At 27.1% G+C, this 25,942-nt stretch overlaps 1 protein-coding gene across 11 annotated transcripts in view; it reads right to left on the bottom strand.

Moving 5' to 3' along the window:
* The window catches only part of up (Troponin T, skeletal muscle), a 44,131-nt gene extending 22,933 nt beyond the window's left edge, over nt 1–21,198 (bottom strand). For 2 of the 11 annotated variants that reach the window (XM_071177606.2, XM_071177597.2), the window contains exons 1-3: nt 21,092–21,198; nt 4,160–4,216; nt 1,015–1,121 (exon numbers count right to left, since the gene is read on the bottom strand). The gene's annotated coding sequence lies outside the window, so the exon portion shown is untranslated. Of the gene's footprint in view, nt 1–1,014; nt 1,122–4,159; nt 4,217–5,310; nt 5,508–21,091 lie in introns of those variants that run through there. The other 9 variants (XM_071177607.2, XM_071177598.2, XM_071177608.2 and 6 more) reach the window with 5 other exon arrangements.
* Between the last annotated feature and the right edge of the window lie 4,744 nt (nt 21,199–25,942).

The raw sequence follows: 25,942 nt of genomic DNA, 5'->3' as shown, positions 1-25,942 counted from the left end.
GCATATTCAATTCTTCTGTTCAAAAGCGAAAATGAACTTCATTTTGACTATAAGAATATAGTTAAATTTAAATTTGTTTTTATAATTTTTCTAATCCTGAACTTATCATAGAGCATTTTGTTGTTTCCCACTACAAACTGAAAACTTCTGAACAAACTGAACAATAGAATTAATGTTCATATTCACCGTAATCACTAAATAATATTTATTTCATTTTATTCCTTTCATTATTAAATATTAGTTGCTGTTAGATTTTTAAAAACAATTAAGATACGCATACTTTTTTTAAATAAACATTATGGTTAGTTAAATCAAAATCTGAAAACTAGAAATCAAACTAAAACACAATTGTTTAATTATTCACATATTTATATTTAAAAAATTAGCTCGTTTTTAACTAGCTTCTAACTATTTTTTAGCTTAAGATTTTTTTTGTGATAACTTATTTAGTACTCATAATAAAGAAAAGCTACCTTTTTAAACTTTTTTTTTTAAGAATTGCAAGAATAACTTGAAAACTTGGTTTAGTGTATAAATTACATTTTCAATAAAGAAAAAAGTTTATCAATCTAAAAATAAATTTCAATTAAAAATAAATTAATATTTTGAAGAATAAATCAATTAAATTTTATACTATCATAGCTGTTATTTAATAGGAATTTGATATTTCGCATGCGAATCAACACAATATTACCTTAAGACAAAAATTTCCAAATTAATTCATGAACAAAATTTATTTAATTCAGAAACGAATACTCTATTGAAAAATATTTGTTCTAAATTACTATACATCATTTGAATATTTAGTAATTATAATTCATTGGCACATTAAATACATTTTAAAAAATCAATTCATACATTAAAACATAATAATACTTTCTAATTTAAAATTTATAGGTGCTATGTCGGAACAATATGGTGGAACATTGGAAAGTATCAGGATTGAGGTTCTCCATGCTGAGGGAAATCTTCACACGGGATTTAAATATAACGCACAATGAGGCATTACCCTACCTTAATCAAATAGGTAATGTAAATTCAGGCCCCAAAAGCAATGCTTAGGAACAAGAACAGACCTGGCTTCAAAAAACTCGAACTTCAGGTGGATATGTCGTTTTCAGCTGCAGTACATGGAATGGTAAGATATATCAGGGCACTACGTATTATTTTTCTAAAAGCCTTTTAATTAAAGCATGCTTTATTAAATACCATGACTATCACATAGTAATCAGAACTTACATAGTTCTAAAAGAAAGAAAGTCTCATTAAAACCAAGCCTTATATCTAACAATTTGTGAGATTAATTAAAAATTAAAGCATTGTTTGCAAAACTATTGTAAATGTAATTAGAACAAGCATTTACCAAAGATGGCGTAGACAAATTTGTTGAGAATAAGGGCCCAAGAACAAAAAAACTTCACCCCTTGAAAAAACATGAGAAGCATCAATTAATGAATTTGAGATCCGCGGTGGCTCAGGGGATAGAGTGCGCACCTCCCAATGAGGTAGCCCAGATTTGAATCCTAATGGCTGGTCAATACAAATTCCACATCCGGCTAGCATCAACTACAGTGCTAATGTAAACTATTATTAGTGGTAGATGGATAATGGGTTAGAATACGTAAGGCTAACCGGTTTTAGGTTTTCGTGGTGTTCCTCTCCATGTAACGCAAATTTGGTTTATTAAATCAAAAAGTCCTTCGCGAGTTCTAGATTGCCCATTACTCGATCCATAAGTTCTTTTATCTTCTAGGATGAGTTCAAAATTACAAGGCTACGGAGTTGAACATTGATAGTTGTAAACTCAGAATTGGGTCGGCAGTTCAATGTCTGATATAAAGTAAAATAAAATTAATGAAGATGGACCTGTGATATTTTGATATGTTGTCATCATATGGATCGGGTACGCTCACTGTGGGCACCACAATCATATAACTATATGTCCATTTTAACATTCTAGGTTTTTAGATGTTGGGTAGGTCTTTCGGCCAACCTAGATGTATAGGTAAACCTTTCAGTCAACATCTTTACGATGAGTGCGCAGCTGATAAATTTATTTTTCAAGATGGGAATAGCAATGTTCATATCACTGAAAGAATATGTGACTTATTTTATTAACCACAAACCCTCTTCTCAAATTACCTGAAGAATCATCAAACTTGGATCTCGCAGAAAATTTGTAGGATATACTATTGCTATTTGTTTCTATGTTATAACAGGGTGTGAAATGCCTAAATCAGCATCCCCATCATTTGGTGGATTTGTGCAATCGAATTTTCAAAAAGTGGCTTAACCTGAATGCAGCATGTATGCAAAAGCTAGTGGATCCCTTTTAACAAAATCCCCATGATTTACGAGTCAAGAGGTGAGGTTATATTACTACCTCAGTATTATTAAAATTTTCATTATTTCTTTAGGGGTGACTAATTTTTTATCTAGAAGACTTATTTATAATTTGGAAAAAGAGGCACAGGTGATCTATTTGTGAAAAAATATTTGATGAATTTAGATATTTATTGATGAAGCAGCATTTAATAATTACAATTATATATATGATAATGAATTATCAATCATCATTTATTATGTTTACACACATTTAGCAGTTTCTAATTTGAACAAACCTGTCCGATGTAGTGTAAAATTGTTTTTTGCATTAATTTTAAAAGTTTTTTCCGTTTGCTTTTGTTGTATAATAATTTGCCTTTAATATTTCTTAATTTGTGTAAAACTTGCATTAATTTAAAAACTGGTATACCGTGGTATAATTTATAATTATTACAAATTGTATGTGTATAATTGTATTGTAAATAAATTTATAATAATTAATAAATTGGTATAGCATGGCATAATTGGTATAATATAAAAATTGGTATACCAATTTGGTATACATTCGTATACCAAATCCACACTTTGTCTTAAAATGTAATCAGTGGTGGAAAAAAATGAATTCGTGTGGTACTTAGGTTTGCTTGGTTGTAACTCAATGTTAAATTTAAATATTTAATAATAATTATTTGAACAAGTCTCGTTTTATTACATATACATTATACTTTTATGGTTTCAAACGTCTTTACATAAAAAAGAATTTTTTTCAATATTTAAAACTGTTTAAAAAATAGAAATTTAAAAAAAAAATAAACTGAAAAAAATAGATCATTTGTAATATTTAATTGCATCATTTTTTTCCAATTCTTAATTTCACAAAAAAAAATAAAACATAATCTATAGAAATTTATAATTTATGACTTGTTTTAACTATTTATAATTATAATATGCACGGATTGGCTTTATTTATTATTTATGAATATAATTTTTATTAACATTATCATTTTTAATATATAATTTTACGAACATAACACTTAAAAACCTTCCTACAATTAAACAACTTGGTTTCTTTTGAACAGAAATACTTGATTTATGTTATTACCAAAGACAGTTAGAGCTTAGTGTGATAATTGTACTGAATTATGTTTATAGATCAAGATGTTATCACAATACAAAATGGTATAAAGTAACACAAATGATACAAATTGCAAAAATTTGTAATAAACTAACTATCAAAATTTCACAATATGATGATAGTCATGGTATTGTTGGTACAGAAGCGAAAGCAATTTACTAGATCTAACTATGACTAATATGAAATCTAAAATGTTACAGCTAGAAAATTATGCTACAATTTAAAAGAAAGACAATAAAGCTTAAGAATTGCAGCTTCAATACATTTTGATAGTTTTGGAAAATAGCGAGAAAGCAAACAATATATTGTTAGTATTTTTTAAAACAAAAAGCAAGAAGCTTAAAACCTGAATACTTTAACAATTCAAACAGTAATTTGCTTGCTTAACAATAATTTAGCATAGCATTCAATGATGGGTTGAAAAATCTTTGAATAATTTTTAATACAAAGAGTATTGTAAATACTTTAGAATTGTAAATTCTCTGAATACTTATAAAATTATAAAAACTGATTTTACGTTCTCTTCCTCATGAGATAGGGATACTTATATAAATATTTTAAATATATAACATAATATTCATTTTACGTAAGGTAAAAATTGCATATATTTTAAACAACTATTTTTAAAAACATATAGAAGTAATCAAGAAACATAAAAAGACAAAAAAAGTCATAATTTGCAATAATTTTCTATAATACCTGTATTCCCGGTCGGAATCTGCCATTAGGAAGTTTCAAGAATAAGAGAGAGAGAGCCTATAAAAAAAAGAATTATTTAATATCGTATAATAAGTCGTATACAGTTTATATATTTCACAAATACATGTAGTTATAAATAATTAATTTTAAATACATTTTTTAAGAAATCATGATAAAGTAAATGAAAATACTATTATCAGTATACAAATAGCAAAGATGTTTAATGTTTTGTTAATTTTTTTCTAAATTTATCATATATTTAAAGAATGCACAATTTTATTTTAAAGCTTTAATAACAATTACTTATATTTAAAGTAATAAAAGTGACAATTTTGAAGAATTTTAAGATGCTAAAATTGATTTAAAGTTAAATGCAGAAGTTGATAAATAAAGATCACTGACTCACTCTTTTATCGTCGTATTTGTAGTCTATTTATTATTTAAATCTATGTATTTGTATGTCTAACTATGTATTATTTAAATATTTAAACATTCTACAACTGTTTTTAAAATCTTTCAGTGTTAAAGAACTAAGGAAGACTAAATGAAATTAACTCTATCTTTTGTTCCACAATCTGCTTGATTTCATAAAATACACTAAATATAATAAATAAACTATCTATTTATCTCATCGAGATATGCTTCATGAAAAGTAATTTTGTACTTATCTGCATTAAAACTACTCGAAGAATAATCAGAATATATTCAAATCCTTTTCAAACTATTTACTAAATATAATTCATAAAATATTTTTTTCGATAGCAAAATTCTTAGAAAGGAGAATAACATGCAAAGAAATAATCATAAAGTAATAATATCCTTATGTCATTTATTCGTATAAAAGTTTATATTGACAACAAACTATCTATTATTCTTAGTAAGCACATGAATGCGACATTAGCGAGCTACTATCATAAGAAAAACTCAATCTTATTCCATCAAACAATATTTTTTTATAAGAATAAAAATATTGACAAGTAAAAATAATTCCACATCAATTCAATTAGCCATTCACATATGTTAAAGAACCATTCTTTCTAAATAATAAATAATCGTTCGCAGTATTTTATAGATATGTTATTTTTTTTAAATCCAATACACAAATAGCACGGCGATAAAAATCCAAGCAAAAACAATTAAGTGCACTTCACTGAAGACTATTCCAAAAGTTTTTAATTGACAATCCAAAAATCACACTCGAATCCTTGCTTTTGTAAATCACTAAAGTATTTTAACTATTTTATCCGATTAGGAAGACACCTTACCTATCTCAACCGTTCGCGCTGAGCAAAGAACAAGCCAGAAGAACAGCCCCAGAACCTCACTGTTCTTGCCTACCCAAGGAACTGGAAGACTTAAGTGGGATGCTTGCCAAACAACGGAAAAATTCCCAACACCCAGAACATTTTTAGAACCTGATATTTGGGAGAGGCTGTGCCTTAACTTGGCTTAGAATACCAAGGAGAGAGGCAGTCGGTAAAAACACACGGTTGCCATTTGAACCTACAGGTCTATTTTATTTCTGTAACTTTGGAAAAAGGTTGGGACAAGACGATCTCTTTGCAACCTACCAATGTTATCTCTGGATGCTTTATTTAGAACTCCGGGGGAAGTAGAGGTTTTTTTTCAGTTTGTTCGATTTTTGTAAAGGCTTCTTTTGTCTCTATCCATCTCATAGAAAATTGGGGCAAAAATAAAGATTCAGAAAGAAAAAATTAGGACATAACGCTTTAGTTAAGCAATTAGAACAACGGCCATAATTTTTTAATTATGGCCTTTGATTATTTTCTTCGAACTGATTATTTTTCTTTATTTTCCAATCCATTAAAGGTGAATGAAAGCTTTTTAACGTAAAAAGAAAAACGGTTAAGAAGAAATACCTCAAAACTTTTTGTAAACAATCGACTTTTTTGGAAAGTGAATTGGAAAGCATTTTTTGCGGTTTTTAATTTAAATAAGTTTCAGTTAACGTTATGATTTTACATCGAATTTTATACTCATTACATCTTCTAGTTTTTACTTTATAATAAATTACAAAATTCCCAGTTATATTTTAAACTAAATCAGGATTTTTTTTCCAAAAAAATTTTTTATTACAAATTCTTTATTGAGTTATATGCTCCTTTTTATTGGTTTTCCCCAAAAAATATAAATTTCGACGTGATAGGAACGTTATCATCAAACTATTGCTCCAATAAATCTTACTTTTGGAGCATAGTTTACTTAGAATCTAAGTAAAATATCCTTTAAATGAATTATTTCTCCTAAAATTTTATTCAAAAATATTTTACTAAAATTTTTACTAAGAAAATTATGGTCATTTTTTGGGACTTCTCAAAAAGTGATTGATGCTAAAATACTAACTGATAATTCTTACATTAACCAGCAGATTATATGTTTGTTTAGAAAAAAAATTCCAGCTTGTGTCTTTAGTCGATATTTAAAAAAGATGTTTTTGATGATGCTTTTTTAACTTCATGAGATTCTGAGTTAAGTGACCTTCTTCGTGTAACGAAATGGGCCAAATATTAGATATGCCAACAAAACATTTAGATAGCTTTCAACTGATTTAAAAGTGATAACGTACTTGTTTCCTTGGCACACCTCTTAATATTTAATGGTTACTAGTGTCCTAAATATAATGGTGTTTATAAATATTATTTTTTCTTTATTATTTCGAAACTTTTTCAGATACTCTCTTCGTGTTTGGTTTAATTGTCAATGAGTTCGATTCACTAAACATCTTAATTTTATTTTCTTAATTTTTGCAAAGCTAATTGCTTTGACAAAATTGCCTCTTCAGGTAATAAAATTTTTCAATAATTTTGCAAATTCACAAAAAAAAAAATTTGCTCATCAATTTTTCTTTTATTGTTATGAAACTTTTTCAAATACTCGCTTTAGAGAGTCTCTTTCTATTTTAAGTGCTTTTAATTATCTCAAAATCTTAATTTCAAATTCTTAATTTTTTTTACAAATTTAATTTTCTTGGCAAAGTTACTTTTTCTCGTAATAAAATTTCTCAAAGTCCTCGCAACTTCAAAAAAATCTTTTTGTATAAATTTTCCCTTTAATGAAATGGAACTTTTTCAGATATATGTTTTAAAGCGCCCTACTTTCATTTTAAGTTAGTTACGGTGATTCAATGTCTTCTTGCAAAATTTCAAATTTTTTAGCAGTTGCAAATAAAGAGTGCTTTTCAAGAAATTAAGCAAATGTAAATGAAAGGTGTTATTAAAGAAATATTTAAAAACCATTAATAATACTAATTAATAAGATTACCAAAACCAATAAATTCTTAAAAATTAGTATAAAGATTTTATTTAATTGAAATTTTAACGAAAAGAATAAAAACACGTTCACAAAGAGCTTTCGCACTATCTATAACCAAAAACTCTAATTTTGTCTTTAAAACCTAATTTACGTAAATCTGTCTATTGTATTGTAATAATTAGTTTTATAATATTTCATTACTTTTCTCTTTAATTTCGTTAAACTTATTTCGGGTTCATATTTATATTCTCTCTGTACTGTGTGTATGCTTGAATTAAAACTAACTTTCTTTCAAGAATTAGTCTATAAGTGCATATTTACAAATTTTAGATTTCAAGTTCGAAAATATAAAGTTTTGAATGAAAAATAATGACGAAACAAATTACTTATCAGTTAAAACAATTAAGTCCGCTTAATCAACCCAGCATGATATCTACATAATAGCTACTGCATAGTAGCTACATAATAGCTACTACTACATAACTAAAAATTGAGTTGAAAATTGAAAATATGTGTGTTTGTTAATGAAAAATAAAGTTTCCGCCTGAAATCTAGTTCACCTAGATAATACATTTCATATAGATTATATTTTTGCTGCATCTTTAGAGTTTTATTTACAAAAAACGAAACTAATCTTTACGAAACTAGAGTTAAAAAAACGAAAACTAAATAACTTAACAAAACTAATTGTTCAGTTGGTTTTTTAAACAAATTAAAGATATTGATAAAGAAAATTAAACTTCGGGAGCATTATGGGAGAGCTAAATATTTTTTTTTAGTTTGGTAAAAAAAATTGGTGAACTGTAAGTAATTATAGTTAGATTTGGAAAAAAAATTGGGATACACCATGTTAGTCAAAGCCTATTAAGCATTAGTTGTCATACAAAATTACCCATTTTGAAGGGTAATGAAAATATTTCATCTGACAAAAAAATTACTAAAGATTACGAAACTGCAACAGTAACAGTTCTTTCTAGTATTTCATAATGAAAACACGTGTTTAAAGATAAACAAAGAATCTAATAGAAGCAAAGTATCACTTTTCAGTCCCTCTGCACTACTATTATGACGTATGGGTATTTACGATTAATAGAGATAAAACGCACTTTATTCATTGTAGCTTAGTGAATTAGTCATCTTATGTTTCTTTGCTTTAAAAGTAAATTCACCATTCCTTACATGGTTTTTTTATGCGCTCATATTTCCATGTCTTTATGGCTACATATTTAGATTGCGGGGTGATTTTTTTTCAAATGCGCATTTGTTTTACGCTTCTGCATTTAACTATAAAAACCTAAACCACATCTCGAAAGAAACAAAGATATTAAAGGAACGCATTTTTGAAATTTGGACACATTGAAGTTGGTTAGAACACGCGAAGTTGGAAAAGCACAACCTACAACGAATAGTCGTTCAGTCAAAACCTGGAGGTTACTGCTCCGCAATTTCGAAATATATTAATGTTAAAGCTCCATAATTTTGAGCATGATGGTACAATGTGGTCAGACTTGTGCGTGGGCTGCCTTCATTTCCCAATCTAGCTGGCACTTATCACTCTGAAACTGAGTGAGCACAAGTCGCATCAAGAAATAGAACCCCAATCTTCCTAAATTAAAATTTAGGTGATTGTGCAATTGTGGTTCATTACACGAATTCAATTACTTTAAATGACATAATCTTAATATATGTTAATTTAAGGAATTTAAAGCAGAAAATAGCTTTAATATAACTGACAGTTTGTTTAGTTCACGCAGTAACTGCCGTTGACAATATTATTCCATAGTCGTATTGTAACCTGCAGATTTTCTCCGAGTGTTATTAGATAAGAATGTAGTATATCAGGAAAAAAAATTCTCCCAATTTTTCCCATATGCTAAACAGCCAGTGGGCTGAACGAGTTGGTAAGGTCACTCATCAAATTTAATATTATAAGAATAAATTGAGGTGATAAAAGCTTCCCATCTAGAAAGTTCATAAAGTTTGCAGAACATTCATAAACTTCGAACATTCCTAAGTTTACACTGTCAAAAAATTTCGGACCAAACTACAGTAAAAAGTACTGGCACTTTGAGTGAGTGCCCTACTTTATAACGTAAAATTTATTTTTACGGAAACATGTTAAGGAGCAAAAGACTGATATACCGTAATTTTTACTGTAATAATTACGATAAAATCACTGAATCACATTAATAGAATAAATATTACTGTAAAAATTCCGGTACAATATTTTACGGTAAAAATGGATTTTACGATAAAATAGATTTTACGGAGGACGTACCCAACTATACGGATGATGTAGCGGTGCTTTATACAGCAGTTTGATCCGGAATTTTCTGCATTATATTAAAATGATTAATCAAAAGGCTAAACTTTTTATGCATTATGATTAACTATTTTGAATACCTTTAATAAATTTTGAATATGATAAATTATTTTGAATATCTTGAAGTTGAGTTAAAATTTACAAAATACGTTAAACATCAAAAAACATGATATTATGTGAACATTCTGATTTATGATTGTATGACGAATTTTTTCATGTCATTATATTTTGCAGCGAATGGATGACTGTTTTACTTCTTTTGTTAATACTGCTTCAACGAAGTGTTCAAGCTTTGATTTTAAACTTTTCATTCTTTTTAAGACAGATGAGTTAATTAGGAGACCTTTTACATTCTTGAAAAATATGAATTTTAAATTGCATGATTAATAGCATAAAATTCCTAGTTTGATATTCATTAATACTATTTTTTAAATTTTAATATAATATGGTACATAATGACGGTAAAAAAATTGCCCCTGAAGTTGCTAAAGCATTCATTACAATTTAAAATCGAACACTTAATAATGACAGAAAAATAAAATAAATTATTGAGATACTTGATAGGTTGTACTTGAACAAATTTCGTACTAACTTGGAAAGAAATATTTATTTCAAATCAGCAAATTTAAATGTAATCGCTTCAATTTTTCAAATTATTTAATTTGAATTTGATAAATAATGATTTAAACAAACCATAGCCCCTTACATTATATAAAGGCCTAAAATTTCATATTTTCTCTTTTTTTATTAATTAAATTTTAAAACTTACCTAACTTTAAAATATTATCAGATATTTGTTTAAAATAGCTTTGATATTTAACTTAATACTTAGCATTATATTTAACTTTGATAGATAACTTAAGATATTTCTTTTAAATAAAAGCAACTTTTGTGATTTGATGTATTAGTGTACCAAATTTACAAATCAATACAACAAGTACAAATCAATGCATATTATGAAGTATAATGAATATTAAACTAATCTAACTTTAGTTGTTACATTATACATATGTAATCTTTTTTGCATTACAATCAAGATTATTGCTGCCTGATATCTTTCAGTTTAAAACTTGATTAAATCTTTAGTTAAGTATCTTGCGTACATAGTTTATCAAGCATTAAATTTTTAAAACAGAGCTAAGATACATTACTTAAAATGTAAATCATTCATAACTTTCAAAGAAAATGACATATCGTTAAATGATGATATCTATATAAATAGGAAAAACTAATATCTTTTAAAAAAATCTTCAACTTTGGAATAAAAAAAGATATGAAGAGAGCTGGGCGTTTATCCAAAAGGACTGCTTTTAGATAAAGAAGAGTGTGGAATTTTTCATTTCAACTTCAGCTCGTTTCTTCTTCTCGCTTCAATGTTCACGCTTTATTTCTTAACACCTTTTTTTAAAAAAAAACTTTAAGAAAGGTTGTTGACTGTAGTTTTCTCATAAATCAAATTTTTCAAAATAAAATAAAAATTTGTTTCAGTTTTAATTCGTCATGGGGAAAAAATCCTTGGCAATTTTGTCATGAAATTTCTGTTTAAAAAGTTTTTGGTAAAAGAAATTGATTGTTTTTTATGATTGTATTGCTTTCTGTCAAAAGATTTTTTTGAATTTCGGTGACCTGCTCTTACGCAAATTCAATTCAGCAATCAAATATAAATTGAAAAGTTGTGATATACTCGCTTCCCAGTATGACCTAACGAAAGGTCACGCTCCACTGTCCAGTTAAAAAAAATTTTATGGTTTTGAAACTATACTAGTTGTAAATGGTTAAAGGAACAGATAGTTTTGTATTCATGGCCTTTTAACCATACTAATTGTAAACGGTTTAAAAAGGTATAATTTGTAAAAACAAAAACGTAAAGGTAAAAAAATATTCTTTACCGTAAGCTTTACGGTTTGTTGGATGGACAGACTGCTGCCGATTATTTTACCATAACTTCAGAGTGAAAATTCTAATAATGTAACACTTGAATTATGATAGTTTTTTTCTGAAAGATTAAAAACTATTTAAGAAAGAAAATTAAAATAATTTTTCGAAATTAATTTAAAAGACTTGGTTAGTCAAAATGCTAAAATCATGCAAAATTTCATCTTTCAAAATTTATTGCTTAAAGGGATAAATAGCTTGATAAAGTTAAAGAAATTATTTTGTAAAAACAGGCATAAATGTTTAACATTTGCTTTTAAAGAAATAAATATGAAACAAATTATATGCTTCAAATATTGTCTCAGGTTTTTAAAAATTCTTGTCACAAAAATTAAATTATAACAGTGTAGTTATAGTGAGGCAAAATAAGATTATAAATTTATTGTAAGAATAATAAGATAATAAAAATTCATAAATTGTGTTAATAACAGGAACTTATAGGGGAATATTTTGCACCACGACCAATAATTTGTAGGGGAAAAAAATAATAATAACGAAGATTCTCAAGATCGGTTTAAATTCGTTCAAACTTGCCCCGCAATAATAATTAGTTGTAGTACTGCTTAGTTTCCTCTTGCATATTTTTTTTAAACATTTCTTGGTCAACTCTTTGATGACTAAAATATATTGATATTGACGTTTCAATAAATCATTTTTGACAATCATATGCTGCGTCAAAAACTATCAACGAAAAAGAGGATTTCTTAACTTATGTTCTATGAATAATAATGTACTATACTTATTTTCTAAATCAATTTCTAATTCTGCTTTAAAAATTTTATACGCGTTATTTAACATTAATTAACATTATTGAAACGAAGATAAAAACAAGATGACGTTTTTTCTCACGACCTTACTAAACTAATGATTGATTTAAACAGCAGTTTGAAAATAAATTGTGATATTTTTTAAAAAAATGTGTCATTTTAGTGAAAAACGAAGGAAGTAAATGTGTTTAAATTTTTGATTAAGCTTCAGTAAATTTATCTTTCATATTTTAGTTTAAAAAAATGGTTAAAACTAAATTAAAACATATGCTGCTCTAAACAATTCCTAATTTGTAATTTAATAAAGTAACAAGGATATAGAAACGAGTTTTAATTTATTTTAAATGTTGAGAAAATCGTCAAGCAACGAAATTATCGACTTTTTCGTTTAAAATTTTATAACAGTTAAAAAAAATTTTTAAATTTTCTCTGCTTTATTTTTTCTCCACATTGAGAAAAAAAATTATGGTCACAACTACCAGAATATGGTGAAATTTACCGTGTTTTTGGCCCGAAAAGCTCAGTAAATTTTACTGAAACACTTTTATAATGATTTTGGTAAAATTATGCAATATACAGCATATTTTGATTTTATTAACCAAAAGTTTGGTTGTTTTTACCAAAACAGCTACTGAAGATTATTTGAACAAAATTTCGTATTTCTTAAGAACTAATTAATATTTCGTTGTATTTCATTTCATTTTATTGGGATATTATTATATTTTAGTGCTTTAAGTATTGTTGAAAAAATTTGTAATTTTGCATTTATTTAAAATAGGGGAAGTGAAATTACTTTTTTGCCTCGGCCTTAAGTGTCAGTCAACAATTTTAAACTAATTTAGTGCAAATATGCATTAAAATTGCAAATAAATTCTAATAAATCTAGATTCATCATAAAAATATATTCCATGCAAATTAAATATGTTAAAAAATTAAGTAGTTACTGTTATAGTGTTACAAAGCATTCTCGACTTCTCGAAATTTATTTTCCCAAATTACTGTTTAATTTTCTTTTACTTTTTTTTCTTGAATAACTAATTTTTTAATATACTTTGTGAGAGAACTTTGATTTTATCAGCACCAAGACTGTTTCTCCGATTTCCTTCCCTAAATCCCAATTTTCTACCCAATTTTTTTCGTTTCTTTAGAAAATTTTTGTATCTTAAATTCACATTTTTTTATAATTTCTGTGACAAACAGGAGCAGAATTTTGCAACAGAACATATTTTCTTTGATTATCATGAAATATAAATAAAACATGGAATGAGATAAAAACTGAAAAATTCACTAAAAGACTTAAATAGAGTTAAAGCTAAAAATTCATAAAACCTTTTTTTACAGCGACACAATTATGTGTAAAAATGTAGAAGAATATTTCGCAGACTTTGGAATGAAAAACATTATAAATACGTAAAATAAAAAACAAAAATATAAATTAAAATACTTCAAAAAGTTCTTTAATTTATTTATACTTAATGAAGAATTCAGAATTTAATACTCTCTTCATATTAAATGAATAAATGTTTTAATGTTTGTAACAAGACGATATATTAATTTAAAAATAATGTTTCGAGAATAATATAAATTAATTTTTTTAAGAAAATTGACATCAAAAATTTTCAATAATGAAAATAACTGCAAACTTACTTTCCATCGTGAATAATGATGTTTGAAATTTGAATTCTTTAACAGCCCTTAATATCAAAAAGTATATAACTTTCATATGATGCCCTTCAATCTCAGACTAGGATCACTCTCAGGAATTAGACAAAATTCCTTAAATTTCTATATTTTCATCTTTAATAGTTTAGATATTGAAATCCTACTTTGCACGCGTATTATATTCTATTTTGCAATATAAATCAGATAATTGGATAATATCAATTTTAAGCCTGTCAGATACCTGCCAGAATACCATTTTATATTTTTCCTTCACTGATTATTTTTACAGTTAAGTGAAACTCATTTATTTTTGCAGAATTGCACTCCCACATAAATTTTAATAACAAAGATTGTTTGAAATATTATTCTGTTTCCCGGGTTTCTAAAAAAGTGCTCGTCAGAACTTAAACTATAAATATAATGTCTAGCTGAAATGAGACGTAAATGTATCCAAAATAGTACAGTTTTGAGAAAAAAGTGTGGGTGTTCTTGCGCTGTTTCAATTCTGCTTTCGTTTATTTATGTTACTTTAACTTAAGGACTGTATGCATTGATGGAAACACATCTGTATCACCTTTTTAAATGAAAACAGTGTTCGTAATGTTTCTCAGAAAACGTGCGAACAGCTGTAACTAGCTTTTCAACATTTAGATGGTGATTAAAATTTACGTAGTTTATGATACTATCGAGAGACATCACCACTAAACTTATTTTAACATTGAATTTGAAACAATTCAAAATGAAAACTTGATTACGTTTAGTAATTTCTGTTAATTATTACATTGTTACAAATTTATATAAATATATACTAGTAAGTAACAATATTACTCTAAGTTTGGAATAGAAAGATTATCAAATAATCATATTTAGAGCATTTATTCATAAAATGTATAAGAAAAAAAAACAATCACCACTGTTCGAAATTTCTTGGAAAAAATGGTAAAATAACAAATTATTTGACTGTTGTTTTACAATTTTTTACAAAAAAAAATCAAATAACCATAAAACAGATGGTATCCAAATTGCTAACAGTGAAAGAACTAGTATACCGACTGGTTTCTCCTACTGTTTCATTGTTTCCCCTCACGATTAAAGAACCATAATTTTATCTGAGGCAATTAGGCCCACCTTATGAAACCACTCAAATCCTTCAATCTGGATGTAAAATATAATGCTAATCTGTCAATCTTATGATCAGCTGAACGGGGGCTTTGTGGTACATTTCTTACACAACATATGAATAATGTAAGAAATGTGTCATGAAATATTATGCAAAAATTTACAAATGCGCCACAATTCATAAAATTTTGTAAAAATTATATTCTGAACAATTATACTTTAGTTCACAAAATTAGATTATAAATAAGGTATTATACAAATCTCAATTACTTGAAGAAAGACTTAATCTTATTTAATGTCCGTCATATCTTCGTCAAATTTTAACAGTATTCAATACATTTTTCAATTCTTTATTTTATTATAAAAAATATTCTATGTAATTAAATATCAATTTAATTAATATTCAATGTTTTAAATGATAAATCGGTAAAATCGTATTAAACCATTTTAGTTAAAACATATCATTTGTTAAAGTATGAGCCATGAATCATATTTTCATAAGATATACTTGTAAAATTACTTCTATTCTTTAGGAAAATTAAGAAAAAAAGAAGCAGAAACTTTGATAAATATAATATTTCTAATTCCACCAAAAAATCCCCAAATTTAAATATTTATTTTAAGTGTGATTTCATGACAAATTAATGTTATGTGCTAATCAGCAAATTAGAGGGGGGAAAAGCTATTATCTTATCACTCAGGTAATAATGAGGAAAACTTTAAATATCCCCAAAAAGATATGCAAGATATATTTAGTTAGCTTTTTCTAAATCTTTAATCTTATCTTGTTAGTAACATATTTAATACATCTTAAGATCTCTTAAAATGTTTTTAAAACCCACACCTCTAAATATTTACTTTTACCGGCATACGCTTAATCCATTCAGCCCTTTAATGTAAGCAATTCATTATTTTTAATTTTTGTGCCAACTAATTTCTTCATTTTTTTCAATTCTCGGTTTGAAGCCAAGGTTAGCAGATTATATACATTTGGACTCGCATAACATTTTTTGTGTTTCTCATTAAACTTCTTATTTTCAAATAAGACCCTTTTCGTAACTTTACATGAATAAATAATAAATAACTCCTGAGAAAAATCGGTAAGTCTTTACTGAATTGTTATATGAAAACTGGTAAAATAATAAATATCATAATATATACAGAATAATTGGAAATGAAATGAAGATGAATTAAAGTACGATGTAGTACATAAAGAAAAGCGTTCATTGTAGTTATTTTTTTTAATAAGTGACGGTACCAGCATATTTAGTTTGATATCTTAAATTTTAATTCAAAATAAATTCAATCAATATCAGATTTGAACTCTGTGTTACAATTATATATACATATTATAATTTTTAAATTAATTTTCATGCACTTTCAATTAAGATAAAGTTTTATTCAAATCCCAAACGAACGAGTTAAATAAATTCTGAATTTTATATCATTGGAAAAACTATTTCTATGTTTAGAATTTTATTTATTTACTTATTTATTTATTTATTTATTTATTTATTTATTTATTTATTTATTTATTTATTTATTTATTTATTTCTGTAAATTTGAATTATTAGATTTTATACATCCTATTTACAATAAAAATTAAAAACCTAGAGGTGAGGATTGCCCCTTTTTCACTTAAAGATTAAGATATATTTTCACTTTCTGAACAATGCTAGCTTCATTCGGTATCAATTTATACTCGTTTGTCAACTTAACAACAATCAATTTAGGTTTTTTGTCAACATTTGTTAACATAAATAAATGTAGATTTAAAAATAAAAAAAATTCTTGAAAGTGGGAATACTTTCATCACATAACCTGCATTCTTATTTCTTCAAAACTTATCGTTACTGAAGGTTTTCGATTTATTATTTCAGCTACTAAATACATAGTCTGTAAAACTACAGTTGCTTTATATCTTTGGTCAAATTGGTTTGATTATCATTACTACTTTTAATTGCCTTTTTTTGTATCTTACAAAGTTTTAGATCTGTTTAGTTCCTATTTTATTTCTCATTTGTTTTTCGACGATTATTTTTCATAAAAAAGTAATAAGTAAATAAATAAATAAAAATTTTCAGGAAGAAGTTTATAAATATTTTTTCTGATGATTTCATGATATTTAATTTTAGTTTTTGAAAATGAAATAATTTGACTTAGACATTATTGGGTCAGGCCCTTTCTAAATATTTTCAATCAGTAATCAATTTTTGCAGGAATGTTCAAAACACAATTAAATCACCATTATGCAAGTAATATAGCTTAGTGAAAATTTTCCCATGATGTTGCCTAGCTTCTGCAGTCCATGAAGAGCCAAGGCCTATTGTACCTGTCTCAATTTTCTTGAATTTGAGCTCTGAGGTGCAGACTCAGATGTTCCGATTGGGTGGTCAGCCGAACACAGACCCTCGAGTAAATCTATATATATATATATATATATATATATATATATATATATATATATATATATATATATATATATATATATATATATATATATATATATATATATATATATATATATATATATATATATATATATATATATATATATATATATATATATATATATATATATATATATATATATATATATACTATATGCATCTACAATAAAATACAATACAGGTAATCCGAAAAATTCATTTCTTGAAAAAAAAAACAGTAATAACATAGTTTAGAATACATTGTAAAATTGGGATAGAAAAATTGCATTACTATCTCTACTATATCATCTCAACGGAGAACATATTATTTAGTCATCGAGAAAAAATAAAACCAAAAGGATTTAAGTGTAAAATTTCAAAGTAAGGGGAAACTGATATCACCCCCATCTTGACTACAACAGAAAAAAAATCGAAAGAAGATATTATTTGCTATTTTGTTACAGCTCCAAAGTGAGTAACGTTTAAAATATTGTCGTATTTACATTCACCAACTAAACAAATATTTACAAATGAAAAACATATCCCATAGCTATACACATATTCAAGCTCATGAAGTGAAAAACATATTAAAATTTTTTCTTTGAGTGGTATTTATCAACCTTATGATTGATGATATTATCCAAATGAAAATCAAAACAAATAATCAAACAAATCAAAACAAGTGTTATACGCCAGTCAGGATAACAGTATTCTTTTTTATTCATAGCTTATAAGTGAAAAACAATTTTTTTATATAGTTACAAAGTTGATAATGTCATTATTCATTATTTTAAGCCATTGAAGTTGTAATTGCAATCTCACCCCTCTCAAAAATGATGAAAATTTGTAACTGTTGGAAAATTAAAGAGCACTGTAATTTGCAAATGTTGATTTGATTCTAGTTTATTTTCACATATATCACTTCTGATATTTTTAAGAACTGAACTAGGATTATGACATATTGTGTAAATAAAAACTTAAAGAGAACTCAAATTATTGAAAATACTTCAATTATACAAAAAAAAAATTCACAAAATTTGTACTTTATTTCTCAGAATGCTGCAAAGGAGTTAATTTTTTTATGAAAAATAATCCTGTTAAACTTGTTTTTTATTTTGTAAAATTATAATGAAAAAAATAACAACTTTAGCCTTCGTAAAAATTGTAAACACTCTTAATACAAAATAAAAATTCCACAAAAGAAACTACTCAGTCATTTAAACATCGCAGTTTTTCACATCCCTAATCAGCTTTTTTTCGTGAATATATTGCGCATCTTAAACAAAAAGTTTTTATTTTCATATTTGAACGTTTTTATTTAAAAGATTGCGGATCACACTCTCTATTTGGTTAAATACTTTTAGGAAGATCACCATTCATATGTTTATTGAGTTTCACATCAAACATTTCATGTAGATATCCTAAAATATGTTCCTCAAAGCAAAATTGATTTTATTCTGACTATTGTGGATGCAACTTTTTGCTTGCTGATAATTCTATTATCCTACTACATCAGTTGTATTTTAAGGAGTGATCCTTATTTCCTTAAAAATTCCACCCCGGAACAAATTTCTTTTAAACGCAAATAACTAATAATAAAAAATAGTTAATCTTTTAGCTTTAAATATTTTCATTTTGACAAAAATTTGGAATTTCACACTGCTTGCTCCTTCCACCCACCTTGTCACAAATTGACACAATTTCACGACCCCCCCCCTTCCTCCTTTCCAAGCAAAATATCTTTCATTAACGCCCTCCCCCCAACGGGAAAAAAAGTAACCAGAACTGGACATTAGTATCACCTCTTGACCTGATCTTTGAACTTCACGGATGGCTCATGACCATTGCGATGTAACACGCCACTACTATTTAATGAGTTATACAAATTTTTGTTAGTTATGAAGAATACATTACCGTTGCCACCAAGGAGAAGCAAATTAAATTCTTTTTCTGAGGTTACACTAGCTTTTTAAGTATATATTAATAACATTTTTTCTTGTTTTCATAGCACTCGATCCTTAAATATAGTCAATTAAGAGTTTTAAATTCAATCAATAAAAGTTATTGTATAAAATTTACGATCATCATCAAAGTTTTCAAACCGTCATTTAAAGAAATTTATATTCATAATTATACATTTTATTTTATACGTTTAATATTATACATGCTATATTACATTTATCATATGTATTATAATTAACCATAAATAAATTACTCACATAATATTTATTATTATATTATAATTACGTATAAATAAATATTTCCCCCATAAAATTAAGCTAATGCGTATGACGGACAATATTGCGATATTAGTTTTTAGAAAACTATTGCGAAACAGTCACCAGAAAATTATTGCCTTGCAACTAAACTCAGATTCAGAAATTTATATCTATACTCAACATAGTTACAGGCACTGTATAAGGTGTTTCGATGGGTAAAAAATCTCTGTGATTATGGTATTTAAAAAGACGCAAAATAATTAATTTTTAACTCTTAAAGAAACTTAAAAATTGCGAATAGTTTTATTTTAATTATGTTTGTAATGTGCTTAAAACAATTATACAATGTTTGTTGGCGCATTTTAATTTTAAGGGCTGGCTTTTGTCAACTGTGGGGGAAAACTGTGAACGATATATGATTGCTAATTTGTAGGTTTATTCAGAAAAACACTCTCTAACTGACCAACCTATTGGAACCTTATTTTCCAGATTGCGGAGGAAATTCGAGTACAAGATGGTGTCGAAAAAGAGGATTGTGAGACCAATGCTTTCAATTACCCCTATAGTTTGGAGGTCATCTGAATCCGACGAAAAAAAGGCAAACCAAGAAAAGACCGATAAAGTATTTTTATGTGACAGTTTTTCTTTAACTTGAAACATGGTCTAGACTAATTAATTAGCATATTTGAGGTCACCCTTTTGAATTATTAAGATTGAGTCCTAGAACGAGAGGATCCGATTATTAGATCAAAAGTTATTCAGATTAAGCCACTGAGTGTTTTTTTTTTTTTTTTTGTTTTTTTTTGCGCACTCAAATGTTACCGTTATTATTGTTTTTCAATAATAAAGTTAATATCTAAGTCACCTTTGTACTTATATCTGTTTCTTTGTTAACAAAAGAAATGAACAGAATTTGCTTAAGTTCATAATATTATGCCTCTTTCATGCAGTTGTTTTTGAATGTTAGCTTAATAACCTTACAGTTTTTTTTCTTTTCTGCATTCCTGCATCAGTTTTCTTTAATTTCATTTCATATTTCCTTAACTATTGTTATTATAGTTTAAACTATGCACTTATTTTATCAAAACTAGGCATGACCGTAGCCTCGAAAATGTGAGATTCTTTAAAACAAGCTTTAACCTTAACTTGTTGGAAACCATTAACTACACCTGATCATTTTTTTAGAACAACAAAATATATCATACCAATTAATCCAATATGAACCTCAGTACAGCAAAGCACAACTTCACTGAGGTGACGATCCCTTAAGGTATATTCCCAATTCCAATGTTTACCAAATCTAAGGGACAGTAAAGTGCTGCCGCCAAAAAGCGATCTTTAAAAGCGCGCCGCACAACATACGATTAGTCCAATGTTGGTGACTGCGTGACACAGCGTCCTCTCGTGACAATATTAGTAACTATTATTGAAACTGAGAATTAGTGATGCAAGCTCAAAGTTGTAGATTCTTCTTCAGAATGACAGACTTGAAGTCGTCTACAATTTCTTTCTTTTTTTACGGACTTTTTTTTCTTCAGAACTTAGTTTCTTTTTTACAACCCACTTAAGTTTATTTTTAACTTATAGTTAAGGTGCCTCTATGAGCGGAGGTGGTTGAAAAAAATAATCTTTCATCACTTAAAAACATTTTCATTTATTAAAATGAGAATCATTCACTGTTAAACAGCTTCTAAAAAGAAGAGAAAATTTCAAATAAAATTCCTTTTTTGATACTTAACTTTTAAATAAAGAAAAAACGAAAAGCCTTTTTGATGTCATGCATGTATTTGTTATATTTGGCAACTGCAAATTTTTTATTCGTTCTTAGCTACTTAACTAATTATTTGCCATAGTTGGTAAAATTAAGACTGAAACCACTTGAACTTATTGCCTCGATCATAATGACATTTAAACAAGTGCTCCTTTATCCTTCCTCTTAAGTCTGAAAGTTAATTTACATATGCATTGCTTTTTATGCCTTCTGAAATGTATTTCTGCATCTCTTTAGCTAATATTCAAAATTAGATATTTTTATGAAGATAATAAAATTTTATACCACAGCTGCTGTGGTAAAAACTCATATGTTTTTATCCAAATCAATTGAATTAACTGCAACCCATGTATTACATTGTAAAAAATAAAATCTACCGAAAAAAAAACCGTATAAAAGAAAATATAGGTTTTTGTTTCTGTTCTTCACCGATATCCATTAAATGTCAAAAATTCCTTTTTGTGTATTTACTTTCTTTATATATTTAATGGTTTGAAGCTGTTTTGCTGACAAAATGGTTTTCCCTTTTTTTCACCCTAATCATTAACGGATTAAAACCGTTATATCACCGTTTTACTTACCTAACGATACCTTTACCTTTTTTTCACATCATTTCACAATTATTTTTTATACTTGCTTATACTTTTGAGCAATTATTTTATGGTTTTGAATATCGTATAAAGAAAGTTGCAAATCAATATTATTCTCTAACTGATACTCTGCCGGAGTGTCATGTTTCTTTAGATAAAATTTTTTGGTAAACTAAGTTGCCAGACAATTTTATAAGGGAGGATCCCAATAGTTTTAAATGCTTTTACTCGTAAATATATTTCAATGAGTCTTAAATGCGATTTCAATGAGAAAATAAAACAATTTAAGTTTTTTCTGCGTGATGAAAGCTAGTGTTTCAATAGCTCTAGGAACAGAGTACTCGGCTCCATATGAGGTGACCCAGGTTCACTGTTGATTGGTCTTCTCTCTCCAATTATAGTTCCTTTATAGTCGTTATGGTCAAATAACAGTTAGTTATGATAACAGAAGTTTTTTTTTTAAATAATGGAATTTGTTTGTTAAAATGACGAAGTTCGTTTGCTGAAATAGCAGTACTTATATGCTTAAAAAGCAGGTGTTCGTTTTTTGATAAGAATACTTTCTGCAATATAAGCGGTTTTATACTGGCATACCAGCTAGGAATTTTTTCCTCGTAAATTTAATGGATTTTTTTTCCTTGCAGTGAAGAGTTCGGCTGATATATTTGCAAACTTAAATGCCCATTCACTGAAATCATAGTTGGCACCCCTATTTCTTATAATAATGCTTAAGTAAATCATTTGGTACTGTAATTAATGATGTTAATCTAATTTTATGTATCAAATTTTAAGGTGAAAGAAAAGTGAACTTGCAAATATTAATTAAATATGTAATGCTTAGTCATAATTACAATTAATTTTATAAATAAAATAAATATATACCTTAGAAAAAAAGTTTTTTGCATATAATTCGAACAACTTTTAAAATATATAATTTTAATAAATTCAGCTGTAAACTGACATCAAAACTGTCAAGTCAAAACTTGTACAGTATCACATCATAATTGTGGAGAAATAAAATAATTAAACATTGCACTGTTTTTTTACGTACTTATTCCTTGAAAGAAAATTCCACTTACAATATCGCAATTTTTTATTTTACGAACTGTGAATATTAATTTTACTTATATTTAATACTAAAGAATAAAAGCTTTAATAATGCTGAAGTGATTTCAAAGTTCAATTCAGCCATTAGTAAAGTGACCAGGCTTTTTAAAAAATAATGAGTGGAAGAGAATAAAAAATAAAAATGTATTATAATTTTGTCCATCTATTACATTTTTGTGCGTTTTCTAACAAAAAGTTAAAATATGACACAGAAAGTTGCTAATTAAGAAAACGAAAATAACTCCCTCCAAAAAATTTTCTTTTTTCTTTTGAAAAATTCCCTTTACTCTTGCAAAATTGTTTTTATTTTTTGTTAGAGTTGCAGTGCAATTTTTAGAGTTTTCGTTAGAGTTGCAATTTTCAGCTCCTATTTATATGTCAATTTTTCAGTTCTATGACTTGTCATTTATTCAAGGAACGAAAGAGTCTTGTAAATTTTAAACCCAATTCAGACAAAAAGGGAACGCATTTATCAACTTTTAGGAAAAATTTGATTTCCTGGAGTACTTTTTGATGGAACTAACCCGCATTTGGGTCACATGGAGGGGATAGCCACGAAAACCTCCCATGGTCATCCTGGCGACAGAGGGGCTCTAACTCATGTCCCGTCTACATCTGGGAATAATTTACGTTTATTCTGTGATCAGTGGGAGCAAGGTGAGGAATTCGCATCTACCAGCCATCACTGGGATTCGAACTCGAGTTACCTCATTGGAATAGAAGCGCTCTATCCCTTGGATCACCACAGCTCTGATACTTTTATAATGAAGTGTTTTGTACTAAAAAAAGTGTTCTTAAATTTTTTTTGCATAGTTCTTAAGAAATATGGATGTGTTCAAACAAAGTGGCCCTCATATTTTAATATGAAACCAGTTTTGAATGAAATCTGTAATACGAAAAATTCTAAAAATTTCTTAAATTGTCCATCCTTATTCAAGCCAAATACATCCTATGAAATAAGAGTAATTTGGACAAAGCAATTTATTAAGAAAATTTCTTTAAATATTTTTTTTAAGAAATATGGATGAAGAAAGTGGCAAAATTCAGAAATAAAAGAAATTGACACTCAAATTTTGATACAGGGGAGAGAATTCTAACCCATGATCCGTCTTCCACTGAGGATAATTTATGTCAGCACTGTGGTCTGTGACGGGCCGGTAGCAGAATTTGTATCGGCGAGCCATCGCTGGGATTTGAAACTGGTCAACAATTATTAGAAATAACCGCTAACGTGATTAATTTTCCTAATTTATTATATTAACCAAGCAATTTGATCATCTTTAATGGTCGGTTATTATTAATTAACCACATTGTTAATTGACAGATTGACTACTTTAACCGTACAAATAAATATTTATTATTATGGTTTTATTTCATTTCATTTTAAATGGCTGAAGATTGTTGTGAAAAAAAGATGTCTTGTATTTTTTTTTTCTAGGGCATGCAGGAAAAACATTAGCCTAAACTTTATTTGTTATTAACTTCATAGAACTTTATTCACACTAAAGAGAGAAAGAGAGAGCTATTTTCTGCAATTTTTGTCTGCCCCCTATCCTTTCTAGAAGAAGTGCAATTCGCTGGTCTTGTGTCTGCTTGAGAAGAGAGGAGAAACGCATTCCTTGCTGGAGTTGCCCTCCTTTTTCTTCCTTCTTTATTTATTCTCTTCAGTTTTCAGCTATCAGTACCTCCTCTCCCTATTATGGTCACGGAGAAATTCGATAGAAGACTTCGCGTCACATGGCCATATGACGTAATTGCGCTGCTCTTCCTGTTCCTAGAGGCTGAGATTTACAATTATTTAATTGTTTGTCTTAAAATTGTTTAAATGGATATAGTTAATATGCAAGATAAGGCGAAATTTGACATTGGTCTCATGACTGCTTCTTTCATTATTGTTTTTTTCCTTCTTTTTTTTTTGGTAAGATTGTGATGTAAGGGTTATCCTAAACTCCTTACAATAAAAAAATTTTTAAAATAAGAAAACATTATAATCAAGTTATTGTAAGAAATTTAAATATTGATCGGAGAAAAAATATAGATTAGGGTTAAAAATATCCTTTATGTTTACATATAATAGCAATTTTCATTTCCGGCAATTGCAATATTTTAAAAGGTATTGTTTAATCTAATTAAACAAATTAATTTTTATTCGAAAAAATCTCTTTTCTTCTGTATCGAAAACCACCGCATACTTTTGCGAAATTCAAACTCGAACAATTCACTAAAATCAAATACAATATTCTCATTAAACTACTGCCCCTTTATAATAAGTATCTATTTGTATATTATTTCATTGTGTGTTTTTATTAATAAAACATACAATGCGCTTTAACAAAAATAAAATTTTAAAAAAATTGTTATTTAAAAAACTTAAGCCTTCTTTATATAAAACACAATATTAAAGTTTAATCAGGGAAATCGTCTTATATGCTATTTGTAGTTTTGTGAAAACTTTAAACATAAATATATTACAAATTTACGATACGATTAGAGTGAGATAGCTGTTTAAGATTTTATAATATTTATTTTAAAAGCACAGTTTAAATGAACTGAAATTAAATGTTTTACTGAATATAAATTCCTTTTTA

The sequence above is a fragment of the Parasteatoda tepidariorum genome, chromosome 2 (genome assembly GCF_982258835.1).
Source record: "Parasteatoda tepidariorum strain Cologne lab strain chromosome 2, Ptep-v5.0, whole genome shotgun sequence".
NCBI classification, from domain to species: domain Eukaryota; kingdom Metazoa; phylum Arthropoda; class Arachnida; order Araneae; family Theridiidae; genus Parasteatoda; species Parasteatoda tepidariorum.
Note: the sequence above shows the minus strand (reverse complement) of the source record. Positions and strands in the feature narration are given on the sequence as shown.